At 44.4% G+C, this 15,658-nt stretch overlaps 1 protein-coding gene and 1 long non-coding RNA gene across 5 annotated transcripts in view; both read left to right on the forward strand.

The window, feature by feature from the left end:
- RYR2 (ryanodine receptor 2) overlaps positions 1-15,658 on the forward strand; it is a 768,107-nt gene that overhangs the window by 19,798 nt on the left and 732,651 nt on the right. The gene's annotated exons all lie outside the window — the stretch shown is intronic.
- On the forward strand, positions 9,527-13,950 carry LOC131492589 (uncharacterized). Its single transcript, XR_009252151.1, has 2 exons — positions 9,527-12,786; positions 13,042-13,950. It is a non-coding gene; the product is annotated as an uncharacterized LOC131492589 (long non-coding RNA).

The following is a 15,658-nucleotide window of genomic DNA, read 5'->3' on the forward strand; positions in this document are numbered from 1 at the left end:
AACCACTGTTGTAACTTTTAGAAAAATAGATTAGTTCTGCCTGTTTTTGCATTTTATGTAAAATGGAATGTTACAACATGTGGTCTTCTGTGTCTGGTTTCTTTGCTTAATATTATGTCTGTGGGATGCGTCCATGTTGTTGTATCGAATGGTGGCTCATTATTGTCATCGTTTTATGCCACAGTTGACTGAATCATTTGGTTGATAGATACTGGCTTATTTCCAGTTTTTACTGTTATGAATAGAGCTGGTATTATGAATAATGCTGGTGTTCTCAAATGTTGAATGATCACCTGAAATACAGGTATGTGTACGTTTCTCTTAGGTGTGCGCCAATGAGTGAAATTGCTTACTGGGGATACTTGAGGCTCAGGCTCTGAAAACTTAACCAAAGTGGTTTCACCAGTCAATGCTCCCACCAACAGGACTTAGTCAATGTTAGTTTTTCTAATAAAAATTAATCCCTATGGCATATATCATTGTGATTTTAATTTTCATTTCATGATAACTCATAACACTGGACACCTTTTTGTATCTTTAATGGCCATATTGGATATTTCCTTGTGAAGTACCTATTCAACTGTTAACCCATTTTTAAATAAAATTATCATTTTCTCATTAATTGTTGACTGTTGTATATGCTGCCTGTGTCAGGCCTTTTGTCAGGTCTGTTGCAGAGATCTTCTCCAGCACGGCTGCTTTCCCCCTCTTTCATGGGCATTTTGTTGTGGTAGTTGAACGGTAGTTTTTCATTTCAGTGAATTTCAAGTTACTTTTCGTTCATGATGTGTTCATGTTATACCTTGTTTAAGAAATCTTTGCCTACCTAAAGGCCACAGAGATTTTCTTCCGTGTTTTCTTCTGGAGTTTTATTATTTTAACATTGACCTTGAAGTCTATAATCCATGTAGAATTGATTTTCCATTATAGCTTGAGGTAGAGTTCAGTTTCCCCACCACACCGCCATGGATGTCCACTCGATCCAGCACCAGTCATTACAAAGACCACTTTCCCCCCACTTTTTTGCTCTAATCCCGTGACTTTTAACTTGGTCCAGTTTTATATTGACTTGTTATGCGCTGGTGTTAGTCCCTCTGACTTTGCTCTATTTCCTTTTTCATTTCAGTTTAAATTTTGGAATTGGCTTGTAAATTCCAACAAAATAAACTGCTGGGACTTCTTTTTTTTAATTTTTTTTATTTTTATTTATTTATTTTTTTTAACATTTATTTATTTTTGAGACAGAGACAGAGCATGAACGGGGGAGGAGCAGAGAGAGAGGGAGACACAGAATCTGAAACAGGCTCCAGGCTCTGAGCCGTCAGCACAGAGCCCGACGCGGGGCTCGAACTCACGGACCGCGAGATCGTGACCTGGCTGAAGTCGGACGCTTCACCGACTGAGCCACCCAGGCGCCCCAAACTGCTGGGACTTTTAATGAGATGACATTGAGTCTATAGACTAATTTGGAAAGAACTGGTATCTTCACGGTGTTAAGTCTTAAATTTCTCAGGGATTATACTTAGTTTACTATGAGAGGCTTTTTGGATCAGATATATTCCTACGTTCTTGAAACTTATTGATGTTAATGTAAATGGTATCATTTAAAAATTATTTTCTAGAACCTAAGAATATAGTTACCTTTACATATTGACCTTGTATCCAGCAACCCTGCCAAGTTTACTTATTAATTCTAATAGACTACCTGTTGATTCTTTTGGATTTTCTCTGTACCCAATTATGTCATCTGTGCCTAACGACCCTTTTATTTTTTGCTTCCCCATTTTATTTCTTGTTCTTGTCCCATTGTACTGGCCAGGACCTCAGTAAATGACAACTGTAAGACATGATGGCAGATCTTTGATCCTTTTTCCCCAGTTTCAGAGAAAACTTAGAGAATTTCATCAACTATGATTGCTGTAGTTTGGTAAGAGGTTTTGTCGTGTTTTATTTTTTTGAGAGAGAGGGAGAGAGCGAGTGAGAGTGCAAGTGGGGGAGGGGCTGAGAGAGAGGGAGCCAACAGAATGTGAAGCAGGCTCCAGGCTCCGAGCTGTCAGCACAGAGCCCAATGCGGGAGTCAAACCACGAGTCCAGAGATCATGACCTGAGCCAGAGTTGGATGCTCAACTGAGCCACCCAGGCGCCCCCATATTTTCCTTCTTTTAGATTAATCATGATTGATCGGTTTGTAATTATCTTGGTATGTTAAAATCATATTTAACTTTCAGCAGATGAAACACGATCTTTGAAATGTAGAGATCCATGGTGAATATATATCAATTGAGGAGCGTCTGGACTGGGACCAGAGAAGGAAGGGCAGAGTGGAAAGTAAGGTGGCGGGGCAGTGATCGTCTCCCTGTGTGTGGCCAAGTTCAGAGGTTCCCAGTGGTGGCGGCAACGGTGTCCATCGGGAAATTGGCTATAATCAAGTATTTATTAACACTAGCTTGTGAGTTATATGTTCTTTTATTGCTCTTTCAGTGTTTATGGTAGAGATGATAGCATACATTCTTATTAGTATCTACCGTAAATGAGAACTTTTCTATTGTACTGGACACAAATAGTGCTGTAAAGACCCCATAACATTTTAACTTCATTTACCCCCTCCTGATTTTTTGTGCTATTGTAGTCATGTATTTTTTTTTTTTTTTATAAAATTTTTTTTTCAACGTTTTTAATTTATTTTTGGGACAGAGAGAGACAGAGCATGAACGGGGGAGGGGCAGAGAGAGAGGGAGACACAGAATCGGAAACAGGCTCCAGGCTCCGAGCCATCAGCCCAGAGCCTGACGCGGGGCTCGAACTCACGGACCGCGAGATCGTGACCTGGCTGAAGTCGGACGCTTAACCGACTGCGCCACCCAGGCGCCCCTGTAGTCATGTATTTTAATTCTCTCTCTCTCTCTCTCTATATATATATGTGTGTGTGTGTGTGTGTGTGTGTGTGTGTGTATATATGTGTGTGTGTATATATGTGTGTGTATATCTATCTATCTATCTATCTAGATAGATAGATAGATATAAACTCCACAGGACATTTTGATTGTTCTTTTAATAGTGAGTACTCATTTAGATTGATTTGTATGTGAGGCTGCCTTGTATCTTACTTTCCTTCTTGAATCACCATGCTTAAATCTGGGATCGTTATTCTGCTATCTGAAGAACTCCCTTAGGATTTTTTTTTTTTTTAAATCATAGGTCTATGCAAAATAAATTCTCAGTTTTTGTTTGAAAGCATCTGTATTTCTCCTTGTCTGAGAATAGAATTGGCAGTTGTCGGTGGCTCTTTTTTTTTTTCCAGCATTTGTAGCTTCTGTTTCTGTTTGAAAGGTCAGCTGTAAGTCTTATTTTTTTTCTTTTCTTAATGTTTGTTTATTTTTGAGAGAGAGAGACAAAGAACATGAGGAGGGGAGGGGCAGAGAGAGAGAGGGGGACACAGAATCCAAAGCAGACTCCAGGTTCTGAGCTGTCAGCACAGAGCCCCACGGGGGCTCCCAACTCACCAACTGTGAGATCATGACCTGAGCTGAAGTCAGACACTCAGCCAACTGAGTCACCCAGGTGCCTCTGGTTTTATTGTCAAAGATGATATTTGCTTTTCTGTTTATCCCTGTTTGGGATTTGTGAAGTATCTCAAATTTGTGGCTTGATATTTTTCATCCATCTTGGCTAGTATTTCTTCAAATATTGCTTCTGCCTCATTTTCTCTCTTCCCTCTTTTTTTGGACTCCAATTACATGTATATTTCTCCTTTTCCCTAAGTCTGTTTTATATTCTTGTTATGTTTTTACTTTTTTTCCTCTTTGTACTTCAATCTGGATATTGTCTTCTGACCTTTCTACCAGTTCCTAAATGTCTTTTGCTTTGTCTAGTCAAGCTGGTAAACCTATGTACTGAATTCTTAAATTTGCAGTTATTTTATTTTTTACTAATAAGATTTTGCCTTGATTCATTTCCTACATGCTTACTTTCTTGTCATAGTCTTCCTCTTTTTATCTGTTTTCAAAAATATGTATCACAGCAGTTTCCTAATAGATAATTCCAATGTTGATATCACTTGCAGATTTGTTTTTATTGTCTTTTGTTTTTTCTCTTGGTTTTTATTCATTTGGTCTCAGTTTCTGGCAGCCATGTTTTTTTTTTTTTTTTTTTTTTTTTTTTTTTTTTTTTTTTTTTTGGACAGCTGGGCATTATGTAAGGAAAATTGTAGAGGTGTGGGTGATGTTCTCTTTTTCCACATGTATTATTCCACAGAATATTCCCTATTCTTCCATAGATATATTAATATCTGGGAGGTAGGTAGAGTACGGGCACATCCCACTAATCTACCTGAGGTTTGTTTGTTTCCAGATTGCTTATATTTATAAGTATCTCTCTTCCAGAGTCTTATCTGAATGCCTGAAAAACTCTGACCTGCAGAGACTGGGCTAGTGGTTGGGATCCCACTTACTAATAGGCAAAATTTGTGCCTTGGCCAAAATACTAGTTTTATAGGTTACGATCCATGGACATGGCTTAAGAACAGTTGAGGGTGCTATTGTTACACAAACGCTGTTGAAACCTATTACAGTAGACAGGACTATGTTCACTGTCCACTGTCCCTTACCATTGTGGCTGTTTATGTAAGTGAATTCTCTGTCTTATTCTCCAGTTCCATATTTTCACAGGTGGATGGATGTTCTTTATTCTTAGGAATGAAAAACCAACAACTTCCCATTTGTTAATTCAATGTCATCCAACCTATATTCTTATTAGGATTACATTTGTCCTGAGTTCTGCAAAAATGGGCTTGGGTATGGGAATTCTTGAAGAAAGTCCTACTCTGTTATGATTGAAGTGAATGTTTAAATGAATTCTTGTTCACCAAAATCCATTTTTACTATGAGCTTAAGTAGTTTCATTGCCTTTGTTTTCTGGCTTTTGATGTATAAAACGAAATTCGTGGGCGTGTTGGTGGCTCAATCGGTTAAGCATCTGACTTCAGCTCAGGTCATGAGCTCATGGTTCATGGATTCGAGTCCCGCATCAGGGAAGCACAAGGCTTGCTTTGGGTGAACATGAGCCCTGCTTTGGGTGAGCCCCTGCTTCTCTCTGTCTGTCTGTCTCTCTCTCTGCCCCTTGCTTACTTGCACCCCCCACCCCCCCGCCCCTTGCTTACTTGCTCTCTCTCTCAAAAAAAAAAAAAAAAAAAAAAATTCTGTTGCTGTTTTTAGAATCTCCCTCTACTGTGGCCTTTAACTGACCTTGTCTTCCAACCTGCTCCTAGGTGAGCCAGTTGAGAAAAAATATATACAATGGAGACATTGTACTGGGGCAAAAATCTCTTCTAGCTCTTAAACTTTGGCATAATCATGGCAACCCCAGGAGAAGTGCCTTTTTTTGAAAAGAGTTTATTTTTTTTTAAAGTTTATTTATTTATTTGGGGAGGGTTGCGGGGGGGGGGTGGGGGGAGAATCCTGAGGACACTCTGTGCCATCGGCGCAGAGCCTGACATGGGGCTCAGACCCACAAACTGAGGTCATGACCTGAGCCCAAACCAAGAGTTGGATGCTCAACTGACTAAGCCACCCAGGCGCCCCTCTGAAAAGAGTTTATTAAAGTAAGAAAAGTTTAATGATGGATGGGGATAAATGGTCCTTTAGAACATTGTGATCTTGAACTGCTGATATTTTGTAAATGGAATTAAAAATCTTGTCTTTAGAGGCTGCTCTGGAAGAGTGTTAGTGAATGTATTCTAGGCCCTCAAAACCTTGATGTAATATATTTGCAGCTTATCCTGGTTACCCATCGTTTACTGGTGATCTGGCTATCTTTTGTGAGAAGAGGAAAAGCGAGGGGAAAGACAAGAAAACCACTCAGATGTTTAGCAATAGAATTTAAAGGGAGTGATTTTAAAAGGCTAATTGTCTCATGTGTATTGATACATAAACTTACTGTTTATGGGATTTAATCATTCTTGAAATTATTTGTGTCTAGAATAAGTAATACACTTCAAAGTGGGTGCAGCAAGTTGGACATTTATAACTTGCACGATGGGTACACAGTGGACTTTTGTACTGGACTTAATTATTAATGTTTGTCATCTGGATGGCTAAAAGTAGCCCAGAGAAATCGGGAATGTTTATATAACATTTAACTTAAGAGAGAAATATTTCCCAAGGAAAATCCGTGATGATGCTTTTTGTCAGTCACTGCTGTTGCCTTTCACAGTTTTTTTTTTTTTTTGAACTTAAGAAAGTACTGAATTATCAGGAGTGAATAATTTTCTTCAAGTATTTTGACAGAGTCCAATTCTTTCTTGTAAATAGTGTTAGCCAAGAGTTTGGACATTTATTTATTTATTATTATTTTTTAAAATATATTTTTTAATGTTTATTTTTGAGAGGGAGGGAGGAAGGGAGACAGAGTGTGAGCAGGGAAGGAGCCTTAGAGAGAGGGAGACACAGAATCGGAAGCAGGCTCCAGGCTCCGAGCTGTCAGCACAGAGCCCGATGCGGGGCTCGAACTCACGAATCGCGAGATCATGACCTGAGCCGAAGTCGGACGTCCAACCGACTGAGCCTTCCAGGTGCTTTTGTACTTTTTAATGTTTTATGTCGCATGCTGACCTAAAGCAGAGTAGGCCGCACATCCTGTTCACAGTCGGTCGAGAGCAAATCACCCGAGGGAATTAGAAGCAGTGAGATACGCGGGCCCTGCTCAGGGACCCTCCGATGTGGGGGAGGGAAAGCTGGCCACCTAACTGTGTTAAGCGGGTATTATCGATGCCGAGAGAACCGTGCGGCTTTTGAGGTCGGGTGGAGTTTGGGACGTTCTACTTCGCACCAGTCAGGATGGGCTTCCTGACTTCCTCGATGAGCAGATAGGGTGACGGAGAGACCGGTGAGGGGGCATTGTCAGCCAGGGAACAGAGGCGAGGAGGCGTGAGGCGTGACCAGCTGGCGCCCGGCAGCCAGGGCTTCAGAGTATTTCCATCAGTGCGCCAGCTGGCGGGAGGGGAGCACGGGCCAGCAGGAGTGCTTGGACGTTGGCTGCCGTCAGCTTAGAAAAAAAATTTTTTTTTGTAACATTTACTTTGTTTTTGAAAAAGAGAGGGTGAGCAGGGGACGGGTAGAGGGGGAGGGGGACAGAGGATCTGAGGATCCCTGCTGTCGGCACAGAGCCCGATGCGGGGCTCGAACTCACAAACTGTGGGATCATGAGCTGAGCTGAATGTAGTTGGACGCTTGACCGACTGAGCCACCCGGGCAGCCCAGGCTGGTGTCAGTATTGAAGCTGCGTGCTGTAAGCACAGAATGTATTTGGAGACTTGTATTTACTCTTAACAACCGTTTGGGGTTTTAGTCTTCTCTTGCGTTGTATATCAGAGCATTTCAATATAAAAACATATTTTTTAAGTTTATTTATTTTGAGAGAGAGAGAGGTGCTCCTTAATATAAAAATAATTTAAAATACTCAGCAGGTAGTTTAACTAGTGCTCCAGGAAGATGTAGCATGTTCACTCCGTGACCTTTTACGACCTCCACCCCCCTTGCACTGCTACAGACATCTGGGGCCTGGGGAAGAGGCTTTACAAATAGGAAGGTGGGGCAGCTAAGGAGTTAAAGACTAAACCACAATGTCATTTGAAGGAATTTGGATTTCATCTTGGAGTATTTAATTGATTGACTGTAGAACAAACATTTACCGAATGTCTAATTTGTGGTAGGTGTTGACAGTACAAATATGGCTCCTCTTTGGGCGGGCCCCTACCTTGAGCGAGTGAGTCAGACCGTGATAGGTGGATTAATCCAGCTACAACATGGGACATGGGTGGTAAGAGTGGGTCACGGCCAGAGAAGAGCTTCAGTGAGAGAACTTTCAGTTGGAGGCCCAGGAAGCAAGTTCGTGGCATGGTCTGTATTCAGGATAATCGTTAGAATGATTGTTGTCCAATATGGCAGCCAGTCACCACACACGGCTGTTGAACACTTGAAACATGGCTAGTGGGAACTGAGATGTGTTGTAAAGTGTAAAACACACACCAGGTGTCAAAGACTTAGTGGGGCCAAAAAAAAAAAAAGAAAAAGTAAAATATTAATACTTTTGCAAAAGTGATTGCATGTTGAAAGAATACTTGGACATATTAGATTATATAAAGTATACAGTTAAAGTTAACTTCACCTTTTTATTTTCACCTTAAAAAAATTTTTTTTTTAACGTTCATTTTTGAGAGACAGAACGTGAGTGGGGGAGGAGCAGAGAGAGGGGGAGACACAGAATTGGAAGCAGGCTCCAGGCTCTGAGCTGTCAGCAGGGCTTGAACCCACCAACCGTGAAATCATGACCTGAGCCGAAGTTGGATGCTGAACCGACTGAGCCACCCAGGTGCCCCATCAAATATCTCATTTTAAACGTAAAGGACACCGAGGGACACAAACAGCTTAGATGCACTGTCCAAAGTCTCACGGCCGCTCCTCATTCCTTCGGGTGTAATTCGTGCAAGCATTGCCCAGTGCCCGTCGCGTGTCAGGCAGAGTGTAGGACAGTTACCCAGACTTCTTGTCCAGGGCTCTCCTTTTATATTCTTTTAGTTACGTAACTCAGAGGCATCGGCCTGCCTGTCATCTGTATGAGGAGCTCGAAGAGTGAGCGAATCACTTGATAGCAACCTGTGTCTTCTCCCTGAACATGCGAGCATTTGATCAGTTGCAAAATATGGAGAAAATAGTTTATCCTCCAAAGATGAAGCTCTTGTGAATGTTAGGTTTGCAGCTTTCTTTTTTCATGTTTATTTTTGAGAGAGAAAGAGAGAGAGAGAGAGAGAACAGAGAGAGAGGAGACAGAGGATCTGAAGCAGGCTCTGGGCTAACAGCAGAGAGCCCAGAGCGGGGCTGAAACTCACAAACCATGAGATCATGACCTGAGCCATTCAGACGCTTAACTGACTGTGCCACCCAGGTGCCCCTTTTCACCTTTTAAAAAAAAATGTGGCTGTAAGAAAACTTAAAATCATACGTGTGGCTTGCGTTACATTTTTCAGACAGTGCTGCCCGGAGCTATGTGATAGTCTCGAGACCAGGAAGAATGGGTGGGTCCTCGGGGAGGCAGATGTCTCAGCGATAGGACACAGATGAGGCTCCTTTAAACCATAGGGGCCTCGAGCAGGATTCACCGTTGGGTCATTTGCATGCATCCTGTGTCACTTGCTCCTTTTCCCATAACCTGTTTCAGATGGTCTGCGTTGCCCCAACTTCTCGCTGCTCAGATGTATTTATGCTGTCGCCCGATGACTAGTCAGTGGCTCACCGTGGGTATAAGGCGTATTCAAATGCAGCATCGGCTGGGACCGGTGTGGAACCAAGGCACGCACCTTCTGTGTCCTGTGTAGAGTCTGGCCCGTGCCTGGTCACTGAGGATTGGGGAATTAAGTCCTTCAGAGATGACTCGAGAGGTTTTACCCTTGAGATGTGAATAGAGATGTGGTTGTCTTAATAGAGGTTGCAGGTGATGGTGATGAGTCCTTGACTTCACAGCTGTAGTCATAATCTCGCAGTTTGTGGGTTTCGAGCCCCACGTCGGGCTCTGTGCTGACGGCTCGGAGCCTGGAGACTGTTTCAGATTCTGTGTCTCCCTCTCTCTCTCTCTGCTCCTCCCCTGCTTGTGCTCTGTTTCTCTCTTAAAAATAAATAAATTACAAGAAAACAAAACAAAACTACATTGTTTAAAAAAAAAAAAAACTGGACCCTCCCTGATTTAGGTTGCATGCTTAGATGTCGGCACTGTGATCGTAAAATCTGAGGCTCTAAGCAAAATTTTGGAAAGCCTGTTTCATGGTTCTCCTTCTTCAGGGTTTTCCACCTTTTCTGCCCTTGTTTTTTTTTTTTTTCCCCCTACCTTCGAAAGAGGGTAAAATGTGGGAAGCAAGTTTGTGGGAAAGGAGGTCAACAAAAGTTCTGAGCCACAGATGTGATGTGTCTCCATTGGCATTGGTCCAGGATGCTCTGGTTTATTCCTTAGTCCCTGTGTGTGGACACCCCATGTGTGTAAGTTATAAAGGGACAACCTGGACCTCTGATCTCTCCCTGTGTACATACCCATATACACACACATATGTGTCCCCATATGTATATGCACCTACCTACATACATACATACATATGTCTGTGTACAAACGCACTTGAAGTTACCAGATAAAATTCCTCATGACAGTTTAGAACTTTCTTGATGAATTTATGCTAAGATGTGTTACATATGCCACACTTAGGTTGCATGTATGCCCCACACGTCTCTCGCCATACTATTCCACCCCCCAGTGACCCATGCAGATAGAAGGATGGTTTTGTTGGTGATTATCTGGAAACTTGCACTTCCTATTGGCTTCCCTTGCTTACAGCGGTAGGAGACCGCCACCCAAGGGCTAAAGACACAAAACCGTCACTCCTAAAAAATCGGCCTTTCCTTCTCCCAGTGCAGCTGTTCTTTCCTGGCTGCCATCACTGGACTCTTGTTTTCTTTTAAATACTCCCTGGAAGGCAGGACTTATCAGGGTCTTCAAGAAGGGAAAAACCAACAGCTGCAAAAGTCACTGTGAATGTTTGATGGTGGGGGGAAGAAGTGGAGACAAAAACTGACTGGAGGTGAGGCTTTCCCGCCCCATCACACACTGTCTCTGAGGTCACCAGCTGGAATGCTGGCTTGCTAAGATCAGGTTCTCAGAAGCTTTAATTGTTTAACATGGTGGCTAACGTTGGCGAGCACTTAGTAGGGGGCAGGTCCTGTTGTGAGCAGGGTTAGCTCATTTTCTCCTCCTGTGACCACGTGAGGTCTGTACTGTTATTGTCTCCATTTTAATGGAGGCACAGGGAGGTTAAATCACGCGGCTCGTCATTTTGAGCCAGCTCTCAGAGCCTGCATGTTCACAGCTTTCCCAGGCCGCTTTAAAACAAAAGGTATGTTGTAGGGGCCATCAGTGAGCTAAGATGCCACATCTTTCTAGTGGTCTGGAAGTGGAGTATTAAAAATGTTATTGTCGGGGCGTCTTTGTATGTTAATTTGTGGGTGCCACTTTTACGCACGGCCCCATTATCTTGTGGAATTAAAACCCTCGTGTTATGTTTCTTCAAGTATGAAGAAAATTACATAGGTATCATCTATATGATATATATACTATATATAGATATATTTATCTGTCCATAGGAAAACCTTAGATTGCGAGTGACTTGTTCTGCGAGCGTTCCACAAGACGACCAAACATTTCTAATAAATTGTAACTTGATCAATGAGTGACGTCTTGCCGTACGAGTAGTACGTGATGCCCGGTGTCCCATGATCCCAACAGAGCCGATGGTTCTTGAAATCCGCTCTGATGGACGAGTGCTTCGGTTTACAAGCATGTTTCTGGAACGAATTATGCCCGCAGCCGAGGTTTCACCGTATGTATTGTATGCATCTAGTACCCAGGAGAGACTTGCCTCTTCCAGCTGCCCCCTCCTGCAATCTGTAGTGCTATCAAATTCATAGTACCAGAGGCTTAACCACCGAGAGCTCCGATAAGCAGACGTGTGTGGGCCTCTCTGTTTCTTCTCTATGGAAAGAGTGTCAGGTTGGACCCTGCTATTGTTACGGTCCATTATTTGAGGAATGAAATAAGAAGGGAAATAAAGAGCAAGTTTATAATGGACTCGGTTCACATGTGACAGGCATGAGAGTCCAGCCACACCTGCATTGTCCGGTGACCTTGATTCTTGTGTCTCCTTGCCGTCCTTATAAGATACTAGAGAAACCGCAGGAAGCATGAGGAAAATCTAGCTGTTCTATGAACTGAAGACTGGATGTTTCCACAAGTTACCACATGACTTACCTTCTGTAGCCACTTGAGCTCTTTCTTTTTCCTGTGAGCGTTTTCAATGTTCTGTGGGGATCAGAACGTGAATTTGGGAGGCAGCGTGTCTGTGTCTTGCTGGGAAAAAGGCAAGGGGGCCGGCACACTGTTTATAAACATTCACAGCTCTTACCTTTCGTAAACAACAAACAAAATATTTTTGGACCACACTCCATGATTTCCCTGCCAAAAACGTTTGGAGGCAGCAATGCTTTATTTACTCACTGCCCCTGCTGTAGTACGGCTCACCACTCTCCAGGACAGGTGCCTGAAAGATTCCTGGTGGCCAAACGCTTTCTCTCAGCATTAGTCACCTTGAACTTCCCTGGTGGAGATGGGACCGTCTATTTAGGCCTCAAAACCCAGTGTATGTCTTATACACAGGACATCTCAGTGTGGACTGGCCACGTTTCATGTGCCCACTAGCCACATGAGATGGGTCGTATGGGATAGTGCAGCTCTACGCAGAGATTATCTCACTCTCCAGCCTGGTTTCCTTTGCTTCCCACGCTCCTCCCACTGCCCAGACGTGAATGCCTCAGGAGTCTGGTCTTCCCTCATCCGCACACTCTTTCTCCCCTTTGACCATCTCATCTGCTGCCGGCCCCCGGCACACAGCATCGAGGATGCTACCTCAGTGGGCCAGGGTGCTCCGTTGTTACCTCCAGTTCGGCTTGTCCAAAGTCAAAAGCTGGCTTCTCTCCTTTCGTCTGTTTTCCTGGCCTCTAATGTTGCCTCTGATTTTATAAAGCAGTAAGAGAACAATCAGGCCATGTAAGCAGACTGAATACTCAGAACCTGAGGGCTGAGGGCATCGTGGAAATTGAATGGCACTTACAAGAAAGCCCAACATACTGAATGACGTGCATAATTCTTACGGGCAGCAAGGTGACGACGTATATATAGCCATTCGCGAACATTAAGGTGGTGATTGCTTTTTTTTTTTTTTTTTTTTTTTAAATTTTTTTTTCAACGTTTTTTATTTATTTTTGGGACAGAGAGAGACAGACCATGAACGGGGGAGGGGCAGAGAGAGAGGGAGACACAGAATCGGAAGCAGGCTCCAGGCTCTGAGCCATCGGCCCAGAGCCTGACGCGGGGCTCGAACTCACGGACCGCGAGATCGTGACCTGGCTGAAGTCGGACGCTTAACCGACTGCGCCACCCAGGCGCCCCTAGGTGGTGATTGCTTTTATTCATGGGCAGAGCAAGCATGTTGGGAGCAAATGGGCAAGCGGGGGAGGGAGTGGCTCACGACCCTCTTTTTGGAACCTCCTTGCTGCCGGTGGAGTGGGGAGGGGAGTCGTGGTTGATGCCCTGCTTTCGTCAGTCCACGTCCTGGGAGCTGGTCTCGCCATTTTTGGTCACCCTTCGCAGTTTTAGTGCTTAGGGACTAGTGTTTTGCTTTTCATCAGGCACTTCCGGGATGAAAGAAAATTAAGAGCCGATCTGGGGTTCATGATAAGGTGAAATTAAGTGCTGGCTTCACCTGCTGCACCCACTCAGGAGGCCGGGGCTGACTTGCTCACGGACCCTGACCTCTGAGAGCCCGGAATAACCTTGTCACCGGAGCTGTAGCCTCAAATGCTGAATAGTGACAGGAGAGCTCGGGGTTCATGTGGCCTTTTTATTACTCTGTATTTTAAAAGTAGGTATTTCCCTGAGTTATCTTTCAGTCAAAACTATTCAAGGGTGCTATTGTCATTTTGAGCATGATTTGTAAAATTTGAAGGGAAATCTTAGTTTCTCTACAAGCTTGTGTAGTAGAGAACATCTAATTCATACCATTTTTTAAAAAAGTTTATTTTTGAGAAAGTGTGCATGCTCATGGGGAAGGGGGGGGGAGAGAGAGAGAGAGAGAGAGAGAGAGAGAGAGAATCCCAAGCAGGCTCCACACTTCCAGTGCAGAGCCCGATGTGGGGCTTGAACCCATGAACCGCGAGATCATGACCTGAGCCAAAACCAAGAGTTAGATGCCCAACCGGGTAAGCCACCCAGGTGCCCCTATAGCAGTGTAATAGTGAGCTCTAGGCCTGTTTGAATACTGTTTACAGTGGCATTTCCACCCCCTCCTCATGTAACTATTTTTTTTTTTTTTTTTTTTTTAATTTTTTTTTTCAACATTTTTAAATTTATTTTTGGGACAGAGAGAGACAGAGCATGAACGGGGGAGGGGCAGAGAGAGAGGGAGACACAGAATCGGAAACAGGCTCCAGGCTCCGAGCCATCAGCCCAGAGCCTGACGCGGGGCTCGAACTCACGGACCGCGAGATCGTGACCTGGCTGAAGTCGGACGCTTAACCGACTGCGCCACCCAGGCGCCCCTCATGTAACTATTTTATAAAACATTCGGCCATCTCAGCTGCGGGAAGGAAACTCTCACATGGTGGAAAAAACAAGGGCTTGGCGGCCAGAAATATCTGGGTTCAATTCCTGCTTCCACTGTTGGAAAAGTGACTTTCATCTCTCCGAGTCCCTTTCCTTTTGCATCAAGTAAAATCTGCCTCAGAAGATAGAATTCTTAACTTGCTCAATAAACGTTAATATCCTCTCTGCTCTTCCTGGGGGCTGGAGGGGGCAGAAGGAAGCCACAGGGTGTACAATAGCTGTACCTTGGAAATGGTGCAATTTGTGTGTGTGTGTGTGTGTGTGTGTGTGTGTGTGTGTGTGTGTGTGTGTTTAAGCAGATTGCTTTTCTGACATCACGAGCCAGGAGTGTTTGGAGTGAAATGCTCTGTTACTTGATTTCAGGTGGGGGCAGTATGAGGCTGATGGGCTCCTGGGGACTTGAGGGGAGAGAACAGCAGGGGGCAGGCTGCTGTGTAGACAGGGGCAGGAAGAGCGTAAGGCCCCTCAGACACTTGAAGGCGTGCTCTGTTTCTTTCCGTGGTAGCCTGCCAGGGTGACCGTAAGAAAGGACCACAGGCTGAGGGGCCTAAATAAGTGTCCCACAATTCTGGAGACTGGAAGGCCAAGATCAAGGTGTTGGGACGTCTGGCTTCCCCAGCAGTATCTCTGCTCTGCTTGTAGAGGGCTGACTTCTCACGGCCTCTTCACACGGTCTTTCCTCCGTGTGTGTGTCTGCGGCCTAATTTTCTCTTCTTATGAGGACACCAGTCAGATTGGATTAGGGCCACCCTAATGGCCTCATTTTACCTTAATTACCTCATCATAGATTTTGTGTCCAAATACGGTCACAATGCTGGTAGTTAGGGCTTCAATGTATACATTTTTGCGGAGGACACAGTTTAGTCCATAACACTTCCCATCTTAGCGACCAAGTTTTTTTTTTTTAACTCTTCTGTGTTCTGGATTCATCCTTTCCTCCTTCCCCTCTGTCACCTTTATCTTACTAAGGCTCCCTCGGTGGGAAAGGTGGGGAGCCGACCTCAGTTTGAGCCGGGGCTTGCTCATTGGCCATCCTACAGTGTCCTCGGTATTGAGGATGGCAGGCGGCAGGGGGTGGCCAGGAGCTCTGGTCGGGGCACGTTGCTTGGCTCTGTGAGGCTGGGAATGCTGGGGCCTCGGGAGGACAGGTCACGGGCATTGCTGTGGTTCGAGTGTGTCAAGATACAGGGCCTCCGTTCTCTCGCCGCAGCGGACCCTCGTTGGCTGAAAGCCCTAGACGTGATGCTTGTCACTTGGATAGAGCTGATGACAGTGGGCGAGTTGACACTCAGCCTGGAGGACCATGGATCGCCTGTATTGTGTGTGGACGTGTACCTGCACCTCTCAGATGGCAGTGCTAGGCGTGCTGTGGCGTGAGTTCTTCTCTTTCCAGAGGGCGCAGTGCATT

This window comes from Neofelis nebulosa, chromosome 13 (assembly GCF_028018385.1).
Source record: "Neofelis nebulosa isolate mNeoNeb1 chromosome 13, mNeoNeb1.pri, whole genome shotgun sequence".
Classification (NCBI taxonomy): Eukaryota; Metazoa; Chordata; class Mammalia; order Carnivora; family Felidae; genus Neofelis; species Neofelis nebulosa.